Source organism: Ursus arctos, unplaced genomic scaffold (genome assembly GCF_023065955.2).
Source record: "Ursus arctos isolate Adak ecotype North America unplaced genomic scaffold, UrsArc2.0 scaffold_16, whole genome shotgun sequence".
Taxonomy (NCBI): Eukaryota; Metazoa; Chordata; class Mammalia; order Carnivora; family Ursidae; genus Ursus; species Ursus arctos.
Window position 1 is genome coordinate 56,017,086 of NW_026622830.1, and position 20,280 is coordinate 56,037,365.

The following is a 20,280-nucleotide window of genomic DNA, read 5'->3' on the forward strand; positions in this document are numbered from 1 at the left end:
AAGGCTGAGAGACGCACCCACCAGCCCAGGTCTTGTGGTCGGGGTTTGCCGCCTCCCAGAAGGTCCAAGCTGCCTGAGGGGGAAGAGGACAAGCCTCTGGGAGCTCCCTCGTCCATCCTGGTCCCTCCATGGAGAGAGGCCTACTCACCTGGAAACCTTCCCCCACGTGTTCTTGAGGCGGTGAATGGAGACACTCTGCAGAGCCGAGAGGATGGCATGTAAGGAGGAGTAGTTCCTCAGGGCTTGACAGGCCTGGGGAGGGAAGAGAATCAGCTGTCATGTGGGGAGCCAGCACCTGATTGGCTCTCAAGCTTCAGTCCCCCTCAGGGGAAGGCGCTCCTGCTGGAGGAAGCCGCTGTCCAGGGACGTGCCGAAGGGCACACGTGAGGCCCAGAGGAGGAGGAGGATTTTACCTCACTCCAAGGAAGGAGCCAGGCAGAAACGGACATCCCAGCATAGGGCCACGCAAGGCGAGGTCAGCATGCCCCTGGACCAAAGAGCCTAGGGACTGCACAGTCCTAGGGCAAAGACCAGGGCCTTCCACCCTGAGACCTGATCAAGGGAAGAGCAGTGCCCGAGACTCAGGAGAGCACCTCGGCTGGGCTTCCCGTTGAATACCTTGGCCACCTTGATCCACTGCTCCACCACCATGGCCCTGTCCCGGGCTGTCATGCTCGGGTTGCCAAGGCAGGTGGTGATGACACACTTGGCCACACCGTTGAACTGGGTGACAGTGGCCCGGACCGTGGGTGCCAGGTGCTCACTGCCAGGCTTGTTGCGCTTGGACCAGATGGAGCCCAGGCACTAATGGGGCAGCAGCTTCTTGAACAGCTCCTAGAGAACAGGGGGACCTTGGTTCACCCAGCCATTTCCCATGCAAGACTTATGTCCTACGTAGGGGTCACAGGTCAGAGCTGGACCTCAGGGAGCTGAGAATCTGGCCTGAGCCTGGGTGGAGACCGTGGATTTCATTCCATTGTTTTTCACTGAGGGAACAGGGTAGAAGGACAACAGCCCCAGGCACGTAAAGCTCCACTTCCCAACAGAAGCAAGGCACTTCAATATCCCCCTCCAGTCCTGCAAACTATGTGCATTATTCTCTTTTTCTGTGTTGGAACAGCGCCACACTAAGATTCACGCTGCTCAACAACATGATGCAGCTGTGCAATTACTGAGAATCTATTTGTTTTAGGCTTCTAACAAAATATCTATTTTCTCTCTTTTGCACATATATCTCACTCAGTAGTGACAGCTCAAGTTCTTTTTCACAATGAATGATTCAGAAATAAGTATCAAAAACAGATTTGAAGAGAACAGAAGAGACAATTAAAAGATACAGAAACATCCTACTTAATAAAAGGCCATGTATTTATGTTCTGAGTCGAATTTTAAAGCTTTTAAAACATTTTATTCCTATAAATCCATCTTAGATAGCAACTGGACCTCAGAGAAACACTTAAATAAACGTTTACCAGTTGTATCCTGGCGAACAATATTTCTTGCTTTCTCAGCTCCCGGTGCCCCAGATGTGGTGGCGCTCCTCGATCGCACTGGCTCGGCCACATCCGGGTGGCTCCGCCAGCTGAGAGAACAGGATCTCCCCATGGTGGCTCCTTTCGGAGAATAGAACACAGCCTGATAAAGGATAAGACAAGAAAAATAATCTAAAGGCTGACTTCCTTATCATTCATTGCACAGCCTGTGTTACTCAGCAGATTTCATAAATCCAACTGTATATAATCGGCAGCTTCTCCAGTTGCAAAATTAGGTACCACTTCTCTGCTTTCCTCTCCTAGAGCTCTGGTCAAGTATTTCAAATGAGTGGTCAAGGATCCAAGAGAAATACAGGAGATAAGAGACCGAGACAGAGATTTCTGCACAGGTAATATGCTGGTGGCTGCCACCTAAGGGTCGTTTTCACACCCAGGTTCCTGAGAGTATGTTTTGTTTCCACAAATCCAGTGCTTAGAGGCAAGTATTTTTATAATGAACATTTGAATTCATTTTTATTTTTAATTTAAAAAAATTTTTTTAAAAATATATTACGTTAGTCACCATACAGCACATCCCTGGTTTTTGATGCAAAGTTCGATGATTCATTAGTTGCGCATAACACCCAGTGCACCATGCAATACATGCCCTCCTTACTACCCATCACCAGCCCATCCCATTCCCCCACCCCCCTCCCCTCTGTAGCCCTCAGTTTGTTTCTCAGAGTTCATAGTCTCTCATGCTTCATTCCCCCTTCTGATCACCCCCCTTTCTTTATCCCTTTCTTCCCCTACCGATTTTCCTAGTTCTTATGTTCCATAGATGAGAGAAACCATATGATAATTGTCTTTCTCTGCTTGACTTATTTCACTTAGCATTATCTCCTCATAAGCAAGATGATAGATCAATCGGAAATATTTGACAAAGGCATTAATTACATAATTGAATTCATTCTGTATCATTCCATAAACAGTGTTTTTCAGATTGTTTACCTTCCTATAAATAAATACAGCCACTCACAGACTGCAGCGAAGATATTATAAGAATCAGTCCCATTAATGACATGTTTATATGGTTAAGTAATCACCATAATTGGTTCACACCTCCCCACATCCACATCCTCTGTGGGCCTCTCCCACAATGACCCTGGGCTTCATCACATGACTTGCTTTGCTAGCAAAATGAGCAAGCAGAGATTTGAAATGCGTTGGAAAATCTGGGCTTGCCCTGTTGCTGCTCCTGGAAACCTAAAACCTCACCAAAAAAGCCTGAGCTGGCCTGCTGGGCAATAAAAGATATGTGGCCAAGTCCCCCCATCACTGCCCCAGCTGACAGCTGGCCAACCCTAGAGCTGCCTGGCTGATTATTTGACAGCCTAGCTGACCACAAACACAGGAGGGAATCCAGCAGAACTCCCAATTGTGTCCAACCCAAACTGCCAACTCATAAAATCATGATTTAAACAACTGGCTGTTCCTTTAAGTCACTATGTTTTGGGGTGATCTGTCACACAGGAAAAGCTGATACAGTCTATAATAAGGCTATTGTTGAGGCTATAGTCTACCCAAAGCAAGCAATGTATACTTTATGCATCTTGGGAGAAGAAACTCCTCCCAAGTTTTAGGACCAAGAAAAGCTATGTATCACCTAAGCTGTCGATGTTCCCCATTTGTAATCTGTGATCCTCTGCTGTAACCCTGTGAAGATCAGAGTCACATCTAAGCTTGCTCCCCTTCTCCCTCCCTAGCAAGCATACGGGGCTCTCTGGCATGCATTCTGGCATCTTAACCACTCCGGCAACTCTGCTCCCTTTAAATTTGCCCCAGTGTCCTTACCCATTTTATCTATTGTATTATAGGTACTTCTATGAACTGCCTCAAAATCTTTACACAATAAATTGGAGTAGAAGGGAATTAATCTCAAGACTGTGTCACAGCCTTAAAACAGTAATGAAGACAAATTGTTGTCCCCAGTAGAAACCACCACTGATGTTTTCCACCTTGATCTGACTCGAGGTCTCAGAACAACTTTTATCTAGAACAAAAAAAGCCAAAATGACTCCCATCTGAAACACTCAGAATTTTTCTACCTTGCCTAAGCAGGCACTGGAATACGTCTTTCTAGTGTGGTGCCTGGAGCTGGACTTGCCCAGCTTCGATTTCTGGCTTTCCCACTTCTCAGCTAGGTACCTTGAGTGAGCCCATCACCATGGACTCTCTGTACTTCAGTTTCTGTCTGTGATACCTGGATAGTAACTCAGAAGTTACCAAGAGGGTGAAGAGAGAGAATACATACAAGCACGAGCCATTATTATTATTCCTGTTGCTACTACTGCTACTCCCCTTCATCTTCTTTCTTCCTCCACAGCCCCTTCATAAATTCATCATCCTTACTATGAGGACAGAGTGCTATGAAACACCATCCGACGCCACCATTAAAAAGACACGGCCTGTATGGTTTATTCCAAAATTCCATGCATTAATTGCCTATATGTATAGACACACTCCGCCTCCATCTCAGACATCTGGTATTCCTCTGTAAGAGTAGAAGTACCTTTGTCTCGCTGCTTCTTTTCCTTTTGTTCACTTAGTTTGTCCAGAGGTGGGTTTGTCATCTCAACTCCGTAAGCAGTTCTCGCCAGCACTGCTGTCTAGGAGTCCATGACGTTGGCCCACTCGTTTATGAGTTCTTCCCATTCCGTGAGGGAGGACAGCACACCAAGGAAGTCATCCCAGAGCTCTCGAGAAATGTACACACACAGGTTTGCTCGGATCCACGCCACCATGAGCGTCTAAAACCAACGAGCCAACAAGAGAACTGAATCACCCTCATTTGGAAGAAGAATGAGTTTTAACAAAATATTTTAAATTACTAGGAATAAAATGAACTTTAAAATAAAAAGCACTTGATCTTGATTTTCTTTTAGCATCTCAAAATTTATTTGATCAACTGTAACCAGGATCTGAGCTATGGAGAAATCAGCTATTATCATGAACAAAGCTACTGGTTCAAAATCCTCTGGTGTCTGCAGCTAGTCCTGGCTGTAACTTGGGAGAAGACAAAACTCTCGGTACAACAACTATTCTACTTCTTTTTTTTTTTTTTTAAGATTTTATTTATGTATTTGACAGAGAGAGAGAGAGAGACAGCCAGCGAGAGAGGGAACACAAGCAGGGGGAGTGGAAGAGGAAGAAGCAGGCTCCCATCAGAGATGCCTGATGCGGGGCTTGATCCCTGAACACCGGGATCACGCCCTGAGCTGAAGGCAGATGCCCAATGACTGATCCACCCAGGCACCCCTGGAATTTACATCCTAAAATAATCATTTTGATTCCTGTGGTTTCTGTACCAGTGAACTTGCTACCTGATGGGATTCCTTTGGGCCCACCCTCCCTTCATGGGAGAAAGGAAAAGGCTGGACTCCACAGCCCTAGGGGCCCCTGCCAGGTCAGTCCTGCCTCATTTCTATGCTTTCCACCAGGTGCACACAGAGCTTTCCCTTTAGTGCTGACTCAAGGACATCGAGAAAAAGCATCCAGAACACAGGTGTGGTAACGGGGCCCCACTGAGGACTTCCAGGAGGGAAGCGGCCACCAGAGCTGGTCTGCAGCAGCCCTGAGCACTGAGCACAGAGGCCAAAGCCCACTGACAGCAGGGCTGACCCAGCCAGGCCGCCCCAGGGCAGCGATGGGTGGGAGGAACACGTAAAGGACAGGCTGGAGAGGCATTTTACAACCAGAACTGAGGGGCATGAAGAAAGAGGGTTACAGAGTGGCTCTGAGGTCTCCGTTGCTGAGAATGTCTGAAAGCACCTCCTAAGCTGGAGTGATGCGCTCATCATGGGACGGGGGCATGGGAAAAACCCACAGCACTGTGTACTTTTGGGGTATTATAAACACAGAGACACCAAACAAAAACAAAGGAGAAAAACGAAAACATTTCGCATAAGCACATTTTCATGACGCCACTATATGTTTGACGGTACTATTATTCGGTCATTCTGACAGTCTGTCATTTCAGATAATTGGTTTTCCAAAGTGAATTTAAAGCTTCAAATTGGAAGCAATAAAAATCAGTTAACAGCATTTCAGAGCAATTAACAACCTCTCCTGGGCTTATGAAGAATGATAGAAAACACCAGTTACATTGCTTTTCCACAAAGCAGTCTGATGACAATTTAAAATGGAAAAATCTACTATTAAGTAATATGACTACTTTTCATTCAGTAACATTTTTAAAGCCAATAATAAAAATAAACTATCAAAGTGCTAGATACTTACCTTCTTCATAATTCACAGAAACTGTTACAGAAGATTGATTATCATCTTACTGTTCACTTTGTAAAGCCATCAGTAAGTGGAGGCTTTGATGTTCTAATTATTATGTTGAAAAAGAGAAACATCTGTTTTACAGTATTAATGAATTTGAAATAAACTTATCATGTCTTTTTATTCATTGTAAGCTCCATTATCATGCGCCTACGAATAATCAAAACAGCTTTACAGGCATCAGCTTGTTCTCTTAAGAGCATGGGAACTTCAGGACATGGTTCCAACAAAAAGACGTTTGTTGCATTTGTCAAAAATACCTTGAAATCAACAAATTTTACAGTAAACATATAAATGTAACTAAACACATAAATCTGAACAAATTTTTCTTAAAGATAATGATATTAATTTCCCTCTACTAAACAATCACCTTTGAGTCATTTCAACTAAGGCAAGTGGTACCAACACATACTCAAGATTTTTTAAAATGCTTCTCTTAGAATCACCTGACACACTTGAAAGACCTTTCCTAGAAAAAAAATTATTAATACAAATTAATAGTGCAACTTCAGAAAATTTATGAATCAGAAAAGTTTCTGAAGACTTCTTTTTACATTACCTCAAAAGAAAAGGGGAAAACAGTAAGATAGGATCACTGCTTCTGGGTGAGAAATTTTGGGGTCAGGGACAGGGAGAGGAAGAGGAGCAGTGGTCAGACAGTGGCTGGGAAAAACCATCTGATTGCTGTGGAATCTCCCAGCACATGAACTTTGCAGGTAGGAAGCACGGCCAGCACCACCCAACACGGGCGTAGATCTCTAGTAGCTGTAGGGAGGCAGGAAACCGGCACGGCCACATGGTCAACAGTACATAGCTTCCAGGTGCATATACCTTGACTAGGAGAACGATATTAGGCAGTAGGATATAAAACCTATGTGAATTCTTGAGATAAAAACAGATTCAAAAAAACTTAGATGACCAGCCAACAGCTCTACACTCTACCTCAGACCTTTGGGGTACAAGTTCACTGTCCGTTCCTGTCAGGGGTGTTTCAGTAGAAAATGGTGAGACGCACAAATGTGGCCTGTTACGTAGTCGTAAGTGACTGCTTAGGGGCACTACAGACGACACCAGTGACCCTTCAGTTTAGGAGACTGAGTTGTCAGTCTGGTGATGAAGGTGGATGGGTACCATCTACCTAGATCCTATGCCTTCTTAAGTCTCCCTTGTGTTCAGCAGTACAAATTCAAAGGATCTGGGAACAAACAGAATTCTCTGGCTCACCTGGGAATGAAATCTATCAACACAACATCTTAAAATAGATGCACAAACGGACTGAAGAAATTAAAATAAACATGCTCAAAAGTCAAGTGGGTGAATTTAAATATTGACAGCCTCTAAGATTATCTTGTGCAAGATTAAAAAGGTGTCAGGGCCTACTTTTCTAGAAAGAATTACTAAATAAGCACTGTAATAATTGGTAACAGATGATAACAGCAATTGTGAAGACTTTCCTAGCTTTCAAGTGGGAAAAAGGAAAACAAAGAACTTTTTGACTAACCAACTCTAGCAGTGGTAGTATAATTTTAGTGGCCATTTTATTTTTTTACTACCCTGACTGAGATCAAGACCTGAGCTGAGAGATCAAGAGTCGGAGGCTTAACCGACTGAGCCACCCAGCTGCCCCTCGCGGCCATGTTTTTGGAAGACGTATGGCATAGACGATCTGCTGCAAGACAGATCTTTCCCTCAAGGTATTTGGTTTCTTGATGTGAATTGGAAACTTTGCATACTCCCAAGTAAAAGTGAGGAGTCTTCATATATTATATTCTCCGCTCATTTTCTTTTTTAAAAAGATCAAAATGCCAACTCCATGAATCTTTCTTACTACCATGTCAGTACTGGTTAAGGTAAAAATTAAAAAAAAATTAATACGTCCAAATTGTACCTCTCAACAGCAACTGGAGAAGAGTACTAGCTTATTCAACCTGTACTTGGCCACTTTTTCCTAATGAACCAAGGAAAGGACCAAAGATACTGGATACAAAGAGAACAAACACAGCTATTAGAATCCAAACTAAACATTTTTGAACACTGTTGTGCTACAATCAAGTGGAAAATATTTTTTCTTGGTTTGGCCAAGTTGATGTAACTCATCCTTTCAGAAAGCAAATTAACACTCTCCTGAACCTAGGGAGATACTGGCAGTGGGATGGCTGAGGATGGCATATGGCAATCCACTTGGAGGACAAGGAATACCAAGGGACACAGGCTAGGGACTCCGGCATGCACTTCTCTGGTGAGGGCACAGATTTTCCTAACAACTGGCACCGGAGTTCTTTGAAGCTACTCAAGTAAAATCATCTTCATTTTGTTTCAAGTTGATTTCCAATTATTTGCTGATTTTCACTGAAAAATGAGAAGATTCAATAGTTACGGAGTATTAAACTGCTAATGAACCTGAAAGCAAAAAGGATACCATGACAAGGAATCCTACTGAGAGATGGATGACAAAAGCATGTCATTGAAAATTGGGCAACAGGCAAGCTATGCCTATGCTACCTCAGGTGGATATGGGGTAGAGGGTGGGCGCCAGGGAGCAGGGGAAAAAGAGGCATTCTGTGTTTTCACTTAGAGACCTAACAACCTTCCACCTAGATGGGAGCCAAGAGGTAATCAATCTCCCAATCCCCATTTTTGAGGTAAAATCCTGAGGTCTGGGAAGATTAAGTGATCAGCCAAAGTTGTTCTTTCCAATGTTCCCAAATGGCACTGGTTCTATTTAAATATTCATACAGAAAAAGATTTAAAAAGTAGAGCATTTATCATCAAACAGGCAATTTTTAAGAAGAATATTCTTTATGGGATTATAGAATCACCATGCTTGTCTTGCAAATTAGAGTCCAGATGACGGACTAACTCCCCATATGTGTTCAGGACATGATTTTTAAGATTTAGATCTCAGTCATTTCACATTCACTGCGTAATAATCCCTCTCAAAAACTGCAACCAGCTCATAGGTCTCCTTCGACTAGAAAAGAATCTTTACAAACTGAAGATGAGCGGTCAGGAAGAAAACTCAGAATGAGAACTTAAGAGCTGTTTACTGACAGGGAGATACAAATATCACCGTACTTTAATGATGCTATCACAATAAACAAAATGTTCAAATGGACTCAAACCAGAGGTCTTTATGTTTCCGGCCAGCCAAGTACCTGCAGCATAGCCTGGGCCCTGGCTTTCACGTTCTTATTTTCTTCTTGCGTCACACATCCTCTGCTCACTGCACTCGTGAAGGAGTATGTTCGTCCCCAACTGGAAGATCGCTTATGATGAGAACCGTCAGATGAGGTCTTTAGAAGATAAAAACCAGTTAACGGAGGGGGAAGAAGTACATGTTCACATATTTAATTCCTTACACTCACCAAAATTCATGAGAATAGAGGTTTTAGAAGGGCGAGTCTTTTTTCCATTTTGTTCACCACCTCCAGCACCTCAAACAGTGCCTAGTGTTTAGTATGTGCTGAAGAAATAAACGCAGGTCCAGTGACTGAATGAGTCTCTAAAACAGACCTTTAAAATGTGTGATAAATTCCATTTGCTTATCTATTCATTTTGACCTCATGACCAGTTATTAAAATGATTTCACCAATATTAAAAAATCAAAAATTATGGAATTAATACAGATATTTAAAAGTGATATGCCTTTGATTACAAATAGTCTTAAATGTTTGTTGTTAATTGCTGCAACACCCACTTTTAGAAATAATTTCTCAGGGGCGCCTGGGTAGCACAGTGCTTAAGCGTCTGCCTTCGGTTCAGGGCGTGATCCCGGTGTTCCGGGATCGAGTCCCACATCGGGCTCCTCCGCTGGGAGTCTGCTTCTTCCTCTCGCACTCCCCTGCTATGTTCCCTCTCTCGCTGGCTGTCTCTCTGTCACATAAATAAATAAAAATCTTAAAAAAAATAATTTCTCAGACTAGTTTCAAAACAGCATGCCAGAAATAGAAATATGACAGATATTTTGTTTCAGGAAGAGATCCCACTGTGTCGTTTTAGGTTTATCCAGCCTCTAGCTTTACCTAACCAGGACGAAAAGTTCCATTCCAGCAGCACTCACTCTGAGGACAGCACCCAGCCCTGAAGTGAGGCTTCTTAAGAGAGGAGATAGCACTCATTATTGGGTTAGTCCTTTCGGCTGCTCTGGGCAGGCCACTGCACAAGACAAGACTGCCAAAACATTCTAAATTTAGTTTCTCAAATGCTATTTGTTTAAACATGTCAATACCAATACGGCAGTGACATTTTTAGTCTCATACGCAGACGTGTGAACATACGATGGTTCATAAAACAACTCTGCCGCCACAGTGAATGACGAAGCTGCCATGCACAGCCGGACCTAGCCGGAGGGTAAGGAGGTGACCAATGACCCAGAAGACAGCCCAGAAGCAGCTTCACTGAAGCAGGTCCTCACGGAACTCAGCAACTGGAGAGAAGCAACTACGATAAAAGAGCCCCGCCGGCCTGTGCCCCACTGACTGGCACCCTCGCCCGATCGGGTAGACTTTGCTAAAATACGTGTACTCCCAGCTGAAACAAGCGACAACGTATTACCTCTTTGCTGTCAGTCTCTGAAAATCCTAATTTTTCAGCATCTTCTAGGGCAGCTTCTTTTTTATCTGGTTCTTCCATGAACACAGGTTTTTCCTGGAGGATCCACTTTCTGTACACTGGAACTACCTTCCTTGTTACAGCGATGTCACAGGAAGGCAACAAAAATGCCTAAAATAAAAAGAGAAGACTCCCTTTAACTCCACACCTGCTCAGATCACTGTAACAGACGCATAACAGACATTTCTAATCACCACCACCAAGTTCAGACTTTCCTCTGAAACATACGGAGCCAGATATTTTTGTGCACACCAGACTTGCTGAAGAGAAAAGGCATTTTCAATTGGGCCAGAAAATGTCATGCAATTTAAAAATAACTTCTGTATTCTGAATATTTTTTTCACAAAAATAGCCAACATGCACGCCTACACAGATACTTTAAGTGGCTATATAAACCATAACAGTTATACAACCCAATGAATTAGAAACTGAGTATAAGACAACAGACAGACTACTGCAGCCAGCTGCAGCCAACTGTCACACCTCCGCTAACTCCATGTGCAGGGATGTCGTGCTGGTGACAGAAGGATTATTTACACCACAGAAGTTGGCAAATGCTAATAATTGGAGCCGTTCTTTTTTCTTCCCCTTTGTCTTTCTCTTCCTTCCTTCTTTTTCGCCCCTCCCTTCCACCTTACCATCCCTTTCTGGGAGCCCACATTCACCAGCATACCAATGAGTCAAGACTGTACTCAGGTGTTCTGTACTCGCTGGTATGCTAGTGAATGCGGCTCGCAGAAAACACATGAAAGAGAGCCTCTGGCCAGCTGTAGCACTGTGCACATTGATGTGAACTTTCTTTTTTCCGATTTCTCACATTTATTTGAGAGAGAGAGAGAGAGAGAGAGAGAGAGAGAGCATGTGCCCAGCAGGGGAAGGGCAGTGGATGAGGGAGAGAGCAAGCAGACTCCAGCACTGAGCACAGAGCCTGACATGGGGCTCAATACCATGATGCTGAGATCCCTGCCTGAGCCAAAACCAAGAGTCAGACTTTAGCCGACTGAGCCACAGAGCACCCCATGAACTTTTGAACATTACAGACTCTCTTTACACATATGCATGTAAGACTTCTGATTTAATGTAAGATTCCAAACATATAAACAAAACGGTAAAGGAGAAATGTATTTGCCTTTTGAGTATTAGCTCTAAGGAATATTTCTGACTGAGGGGTAAACACAAAGGAGAGGAACTCAATACTACAGAAGTGTTTTCATTCCATAGATGAAAAATTAAGCTGAGGCTCAGAACACATGAGATATTTTCCCAAGGTTACAAAGTAAGTTAGCGATGATTCTAGGTCTTGAAATCTCAAGATTCAGAGATTTCATACTGTCCTTAATGTTCACGCTACAGGATCCAATGACAGGCAGACTTTAGTGTAACAAGGATTCATGCAATATATATATTTCCATTGATGTCACATCAAATTCCAGAATAGAGGAGTCTGTGTTATAACAAGAAGGTAACATATCAATGTAACAAATATTCTGACTTGTATCTCAAGAACAATCAACAAAGACAAAGAAGAATATGACAAAGTACAATGGTGTCCCACTCTAATGTTGTTCCAAATTGTATTACAAATATTTTCACACATACAATAAAGTAGAAATACTTTAAAGTGAATACCATGTACTGCCGCCTAGATTCTACCATTAGCATTTGCTAGATTTGCTTACCACATACCTATCAACCCACCCCTATTTATCCTTCTTTCAACCCATTTTATTTTTGATGCATTGCAAAGAAATCTGCAAACATCAGTACATTTCACCCCTAAACATTTCAACATGCATATCACTTCCTTACAGTTCAAAATTTCTTTATGGTACTTTACATAAAATTTATAAATCAGGAAATGCACAAATGTTAAGTGAACCATGTGATGAGTTTGGACAAATGTAGACAATGAGGTAATCCAAATCCAAAATCAAAGGTATATCATGTTATCCTCCTCGTAAGAAGCAAAGAGAAATGTTCTCTGTAGGAAAATAAGGTCACAGTAAAACCCAAATGATTTGTACAAACTGTCCGGTTAATATGATATGTAGCATATTCATTAAAAATCAGAAATATGAGAAAAGAAGTCAACATTAACAACACCACAATAAAAACCAGACAATACTTTAAAGACACAGGAGATCAGGATAAAGAAAGTTTCAAAAAGAAATGGAAATGGAATTGAAAAACAAAATAACCAAAATGAAAAACTCAGTGGGTATGGATTGACAACAGAATGGACATGGCTGAAAACAGGATGAAAAAACCAAAGGAAACACCCAGAGTGAAGCACGGTGAGACGAAAGGACGGCTAACTCAGAAAGGAAGGCAAGAGAAAGAACACAATGAAAAGCTGCTCCTATACTTGGCTGCAGAGGCACAAGGAAAGAAGATTAGCAAAAGAGGGCAGAAATGATATTTGAGGAGAGAATGCCTGAGAATTTTGCCAAAATTGGTAAAAGATGTCAATCCACAGACTCAAGAATCACAAACAAGCAGGGTAAATACAGAGTACCTTACAGTAAAAGTGCTGAAAACCAAGAACAATCAGAAAATCTTACAAGCTTCCAGAGGAAAAAAGAGACATTTCCTCCAAAGGAGCAACCACGTGACCTCACATGACTTCTCAAAGACAATGCAACAAATATTCAATGCGCAAAGACAGAACAGCTGCCTGGGTAGAATTCAATATCCAGAAAAACTGCACTTCAAAACCAAAAGCAAAATAGAGAAATTTTCAGATACAGAAATGAGAAAAACTTTTACCAGGAGATCTGACCTAAGGGAAATACTAAAAGTTATTCTTTAGGCAGAAGGAAAATAATTCTGGATCAGAGATTTAGGAAGAGATGAACGTGCAATAAACAGGTAATTATTTGGATAACTCTAATTGGATAAAATATATATATATGAATATATATATAAAAGAATAAAACTGGGTAAAATAATAAATATGAAAGAGATAATATATGTGTATATATAAAAATAATATATTCATAATATGGAATTCAAATACAGATGGTCCTCAACTTAGGACAGTTCAACTCAGAAGTTTTCAATGTTATGACAGTGCGAAAGTCACGCATATTCAGTAGAAACTGTACTTTGAATTTTGATCTTTTCCTGGGCTAGGGATATGTAGTATGACACTCTCTTGTGGCGCTGGGCGGTGGCAGTGGCTACAGCTCTCAGTCAGCCCTGGGATCGCAAGGATAAACACCTGATACACTTACTACCATTTTGTACCCATATAACCATTCTCTTTTTCACTTCTAGTATGGTATCCAATAAATTCCATGAGATATTTAACACTTTATTATAAGCTAGGCTTTGTGTTAGATGAGATCGCCCAACTTGTAGGCTAAAGTAAATGTTCTGAGCATGCTCAGGGTCGGTGAGGCTTAGCTATGATGTTCAGTAGGGTAGGTGTATTAAATGCATTTCTGACTTACTCTATTTTCAACTTCTGATGGCTTTATCGGGACAGAACTGCATTGTGAGTTGAGGCAAATCTGTACATAGCAGGGGCATATGAACTGAGAAGGAATAAATGGAACTGGAGTGCATACTTACAGGGTAAAAGTTGAAATTAATGCTAGATTTTAAGTTAGGGATGCAAACAATAAAATATTACAAATGAGTGTAAAAACACTAAGCTTGAAGAGAAAAACGGGATGCTAAAAACAACCAGCCTGAGAGAATTCAATACAATCAGCAATACAATTAGAAAGCAGAAAGTAAGATAGTGAACTTATACACCATTACAGTAGTTGTTATGTCAACTGTAAAGGGAATAATGCTCCAATCAAAAGATAGAAATTATAAGGTTCGATTTTAATAACTATTAAAAGACCATATGCCATTTATAAGGGGACGCCAAAAGCATCCGGATGTAGAGAGGTTGAAAGTAAAAAGAGAGAGATACACCATGCAAACACTAACCAAAAGAAAACTGGTAGAGCTATATTAAGAATAGGCAAGACTGACTTTGAGGCCAAAAAGGAAAAAAAAAGTATTAATAAAGAGAAAAAATTCTTCCTGATGAAAGAATCAGTTCAAAGAAACATATGACATTTGTGAATCCATACTGAAACTAATAATTTTGCCTCAAATATATATATATGTGTGTGTGTGTGTGTATAGCAAATACTGATAGACTTTGAAAAAAAATAGACCAATCCACAGTTATAGTAGGATATTCTCAGTAACTTGCAGAACAGCAGATCAAAAAAATAAGGATAGAGAAGAATGGAACACACGCTTCCTACCTTCTCACCGTATTCTCCATGTCTCGACCTCTCGTATTTTTCATCTTTGTCTCTCTGGGGGACAGTTGGGATAATTTCTTCAGGTCTGTCATTCTGTTTATTCAGTCCTCAGCTGTACCTAACCTGCTATTAAACTCACCCACTAAGGTTTTCCTTTACTATTTCAATTATTACTTTTTTTTTTCATCTCTAGGAGTTCTGTTTCCTTATTATTCAAATCTGCTTAGTCGTTTGTTATAATTTCTTGTTTCCTGGAAACATTTCCAAGTTGTCTTTTATTACTTTAAACATGTTGAAGGTATTCATACTGAAAATTCTAGAAAAGTTTTGACTTGAAAATTCCTAATTGGAAGAAAGGGTGATCTGAAATTATTATACCCAGTTAAACTGTTTTTCATGTGGAAAAGCAAAAGGGAAACATTCCTCATCACAAACGAACTCAGGGACTAGAGCCTCAAGACACCTTCTTGAAAACACCCACTCAATGACAAAACAAGGCCATCCAAGAAGTGCATCAAAGCAAGCATGTTAGGACTCAGGACACCAGGAGGAGAGTGTAGCTAAATTCAGAACCAAGACTGAACAACTCTGCACATCAGAATTCCAAAACTGACTGCAAATAATAGTAAATTCAGGCTCACAATTGATAATATAATGAAATAAGTGGATGGGAACAGGAGGCTGAAGAAAATACCAGGCTGATAATTTCTTCAGATTTCTTAAGAAATCAATAAGTGCTATCTAAAATTACACCATGGGGATAAAAACTGATGCCACCACCTTAATGTGATTTTAATCTTCTCATTATAGATAAATATTTTGGTAATTAATATTTCTTGTGTTAAAGGAAATGTTTATTTGAATTTCTACAATTCTGTTTCTCTTTATTTTTTCTGCTGTCAAATTCAAATAAAATAAAATTCAGAGCTCTTCATTAAAAACGCACAAAAGCATCATTAAGAATTAAGATTCCATTGTCATAAAGTTACCTGTCCATCCTTCACCCCCACCCCGGTGCCTCCACATACCCTCCCATTGTCTCTGCCTTTACCTCAGTCAACCTCTGTCTGGTTTTACCTTCACCCAACCATGGCTGCCTGCCTGCGTGTCCATCTTTTTTTTTTTTTTAAAAGATTTTATTTATTTATTTGACAGAGAGAGACAGCCAGTGAGAGAGGGAACACAAGCAGGGGGAGTGGGAGAGGAAGAAGCAGGCTCATAGCAGAGGAGCCTGATGTGGGGCTCGATCCCATAATGTCGGGATCACGCCCTGAGCCGAAGGCAGACGCTTAACCGCTGTGCCACCCAGGCGCCCCTGTCCATCTTTAACTGCCTGCCAAATTCTCTGTCTGCCTGTCTGTCTGCACCTACGCACCTGTCCATCTACACCTCCCTGCTCACTTCCACCTCTGCCAGCTGGCCTGTCTACACCTACCTGTCTCATCTTCTATGCCTGCCTGCCAGTTTGTTTATGTCCATCAGCTCCTCTGTAAGCCTTCCTGTCTGTCTGCCAGGCTGCTCTCTGTTTATATCCTGCCTTACCCATCTCCTCTCTGCCAGGCTCTTATTTGCTTCTCTAGCTAGCCAGGCCAGCAGTCAAATAGACACATGCAGGAATACCTGGAATGATACTCTACAAACATCAACAGGGGTTGCTTAATGGCAGTATTTTGAGTGATTGGCTTGGGACTCTATTTGTCTAATGAATATTCACTTTTTTATAAATAATGTTATTTTTTAAAACAAAACCAACACCAACAAAACAACATAATCGACAAATAACCTTTAGAGCAGTGCTTTGAACTTTTCAGACCCATAACCTAAGTAAGACATTTTACAGAAGCATATATGCATTTGGATAATAAATGTTGTTTTAGAAGGTTTACAAAGAAATACTAATCCTTAGAATATGCAGGGTACTCTGAAATGTTTCAGTCCATCCTATTCTCTTCTATTCCATTATTTTAAAACAATACTGGCCTTTTTTTTAAAGATTGTATTTATTCATCTGGGAGAGAGAGACAGAGCACAAGCAGGGGGAGAGAGAAAGGGAGAAGCAGACTCCTCGCTGAGCTGGGAGCCCAGTGTGGGGCTTGATCCCAGGACCTGGAGATCATGACCTGAGCCGAAGGCAGACGCTTACCCATCTGAGCCACCCAAGCGCCCCAAAATACTGGCTTTTGATAAGTTGATTTCATGACCTACAAATGGTCACAACAGGTAAGAAAAACACTGGTAAGAAGACAAGTTTCCAGCGGAGTGACCCCGAGACCAGAACTGCCCCACCTGAAGCTTCTACCACTCACTGTTAGCCTGCCTGCTGGGGGCAGCAATAAACTGAGGCTGCCCTGAGCACCACTGAACCTCATCTCCCCTCATTTACCATCTATTTCCACTGCCTGCAACCTACCGAACCATCCAGGCCAAGGAGACTTGCACAGTTAGCCCCTGTCACGAGCCTCTCTGCGCTCGGGGCCCCTTGTCAGCATTTATTTCGACACCACACCCATGGACATCTGACCTTCCTCCATCGTGCACTGTTCTCTGGTGCATACACACACATCTTACCTCCTTCACTGAGAACACGAGCTTCCTGAATGCACATTTTAAACTTTAATGGCCTTTAGGCCTAAATATTAAATAGTCAATGAACACTTTAAAATTGAAAACGAAATCACTAGGAAACAAGTCACATTTTGCCATCCTGAAAAGAACAATACAGAGAAAGACAATTATCATATGGTTTCACTCATTTATGGAACATAAGAAGCAGGAAGATCCGTAGGAGAAGAAAGGGAAGGTAAACAGAAGAGGGAATGAAACATGAGAGACTATGGACTCTGGGAAACTGAGGACTTCAAAGGGGAGGGGGATGGGGGAATGGGATGGGTTGGTAATGGGTATTAAGGAGGGCACGTATTGCATAGTGCACTGGGTGTTATACGCAAGTAATGAATCATGGAACTTTACATCAAAAACTAGGGATGTACTGTATGGTGACTAACATAATAGAATAAAAAAATATTATTAATTAAAAAAAAAAGAACAGACAAAAAAATCCCGCCCCCCAAAAAAAGAATAATACATCATTGACCTCAAGAGGGCAATAGAATGCAATGTTAAAACCCACGCCCCTTCAAGAATCTCTACTTAGTATTTTCACATGCACAACCCTTACATTTTAAATTTCACATACATGCTTTCAAATTAGATTTGATGAAGAATAATGAGAAGGTGTAAATAAAATGTTTTTTGGCTTCACGGCACAAAGATGTCTCAGAAGTTCGGTCATAAGTAGTCTGCAGTTACCTACTTGGCCCAAGCTACTTCAGAACTGAATTTAGATTGGAGTGAGGACTAAATGGCATGCAGAATTTAGAGCACCCTCTGCCAGCGGTGCAATGTCAATAATGGATGCAGACAAAACTTTCCATATAGTAAATTAACAGTTTACACAATAAAGGTAAAACCACATCAGTTTAGCATTATCTCGTGTGCAAAATTTACAAGCTTTGTCAATCATATCTAGTCTTACAGTAAGCACTGGCGTCCAAGAGCTTAAAACATTGCTACAGATCAGGGCCTGCAAAGTATGGCCTGTCATCCAAATCCAGCCTGCCAAGTGACTTTCCTAAATAAAGTTCCCCGGGAACGCAGCCATGCTTCTTCGTTATGTGCTGTCCATGTCTCCTTTCTCACTACAAAGACAGAGCTAAATAGCTGTAACAGAGTCCGTGTGATCAACAAAGCCTGAAATACTATGATCTAGTCCTTTACTCTATAAAGAATATGACCTCTATCCTAAATTATATGACCTTGCTGACTTCAACTCAAATTAAATGGTTACCAAGTACCTTCCATGGGTACAACAGGAACGCAACAGGGCAACGTTAATGGACAGACTCGGGTAGATTTTTAAGTCCTGGACTATTATGATAAAACAATGTTTTGTCAGCATGACATATACAGTATAGGCTAGAAAGGGATGACACAGCAGGTGCGGGGCTCCAGGGAGCATGCTGCTAACTACGGTCAAAGGAAAAGGAGGGAGCAGGACTGTGAAAGCCCCCTGCATGGCTTGTCCAGGGATGGCTCAGTGGAGGAGCTGAAGACGAGAAGCACGGGAGGGCTGAAATTAATACGCACACAAGAACACGAGCCCCGTTAAACAAGTGGTCAAGTCATGAGGAGAAGCTGATGTTAGGGAAGAAAATAAGCTCAGTTCTGGCCTCGTCATCATTAAGACACCACTAGAATGTCAGACAAGGTCACCAGGGGGCATTTTAAAAGGCAAGTGTGCAAACAAGAAGCAAGGTCCAGACAAAAAGCTTGAGTGAGAGTCTCACGCCACATGGCTGCTGGCTCCGAGCCCGAAGGAGGCAAGCGTGGACTTACAGCAGAAGAGGCTCAAGCCCAGAACTTGGTCAATTCTTGGAATCTGGGGTCAAAGAAAACAGGGGCAAAGAAATGAGACAGAGAAGACACAGTCAGGGAGTGAGAATATTACACTAATATTTTCTTAAGTCCAACCTTTTTATTCACTAAAATACAAAATACGTGAAAACCTCCAGATTGCTGTGGATTACACTGGGACTTTCATTGTTGGTTGATTTTTCCTTAATGACAGTCTCAGAAGTGAAAGGGTTCATCGCTATCTAGAAGTCTTGCCCCTCCTCGGAAAGCTCTTCATACTGCGCATGCACCGGTCACGTGTGTGCACAGGGCTCCTCCCCTTCTCCCCACGGACCACAGGTCTCTGCCATTCAGGGGCCTCACCTTCTGTGCGTGTGCCCAGACTCAACAGCTAGTCCCCATCACATGCACACACCCACAAAAGAGCCAGGCTCTGTCTCCCAGGGCACTGGTACCAAGATGCAGGTGGCCAGTGGCTCCAGCCCACACCACAGGTCTGCTGTCTTCTCCGCTGCACCACGGGTTCTGTTTCCTCTGTCAGAGTTTCTCCACAGCAGCACAACTAACATTTGAGGCCTGATGTTCCCTGTCGTGGGCTAGTGCAGGCCCTGTCCTATGCCTGTAGGATAATCACTGGCTACTACCCACTAGAGGCCAGCAGCATTGCCCTCTCTCCAGTTGTGATGACCAAAAATGTCTCCGGACAATGCCCCTGGGGGGGCAGATCCAGCCCCGGTTGTAGCTCAGGGCTGCTAATCGTTGCCTGGCCTCTGATCTCTCTTTGCCGTCTTCTTCCGCACTTGCACCTGCTTTCTTGTTTGTACTTCCCCTCCCTTTTCACTCACCACAGTGGCTACCACCAGGGTGCTGTACCAGCGTCATCCCTTGCTTTCCCCTTATTCCCCTCCCCACCCAACTTTTTCCTCTTACATCATAAAAACCTCAATCACACGTTCATGCCATGTGTGTTTGCAGGGAAAGTACAACCATCTGCAGAGCCTCCACAGAGCTCCCTCTGGCCCTTGGGACAACACCAGCCTGGGGCTCCTCTTTGCCATGTTCATTGGTTGATGAGTATTCAGCAAGAGCTTTCTTCCCACCTACCTCTGGGTTTCAAGTTTCTTACCAACACGTGAGGGTATTTTTGGAATGATTTGCTCAGATATAGA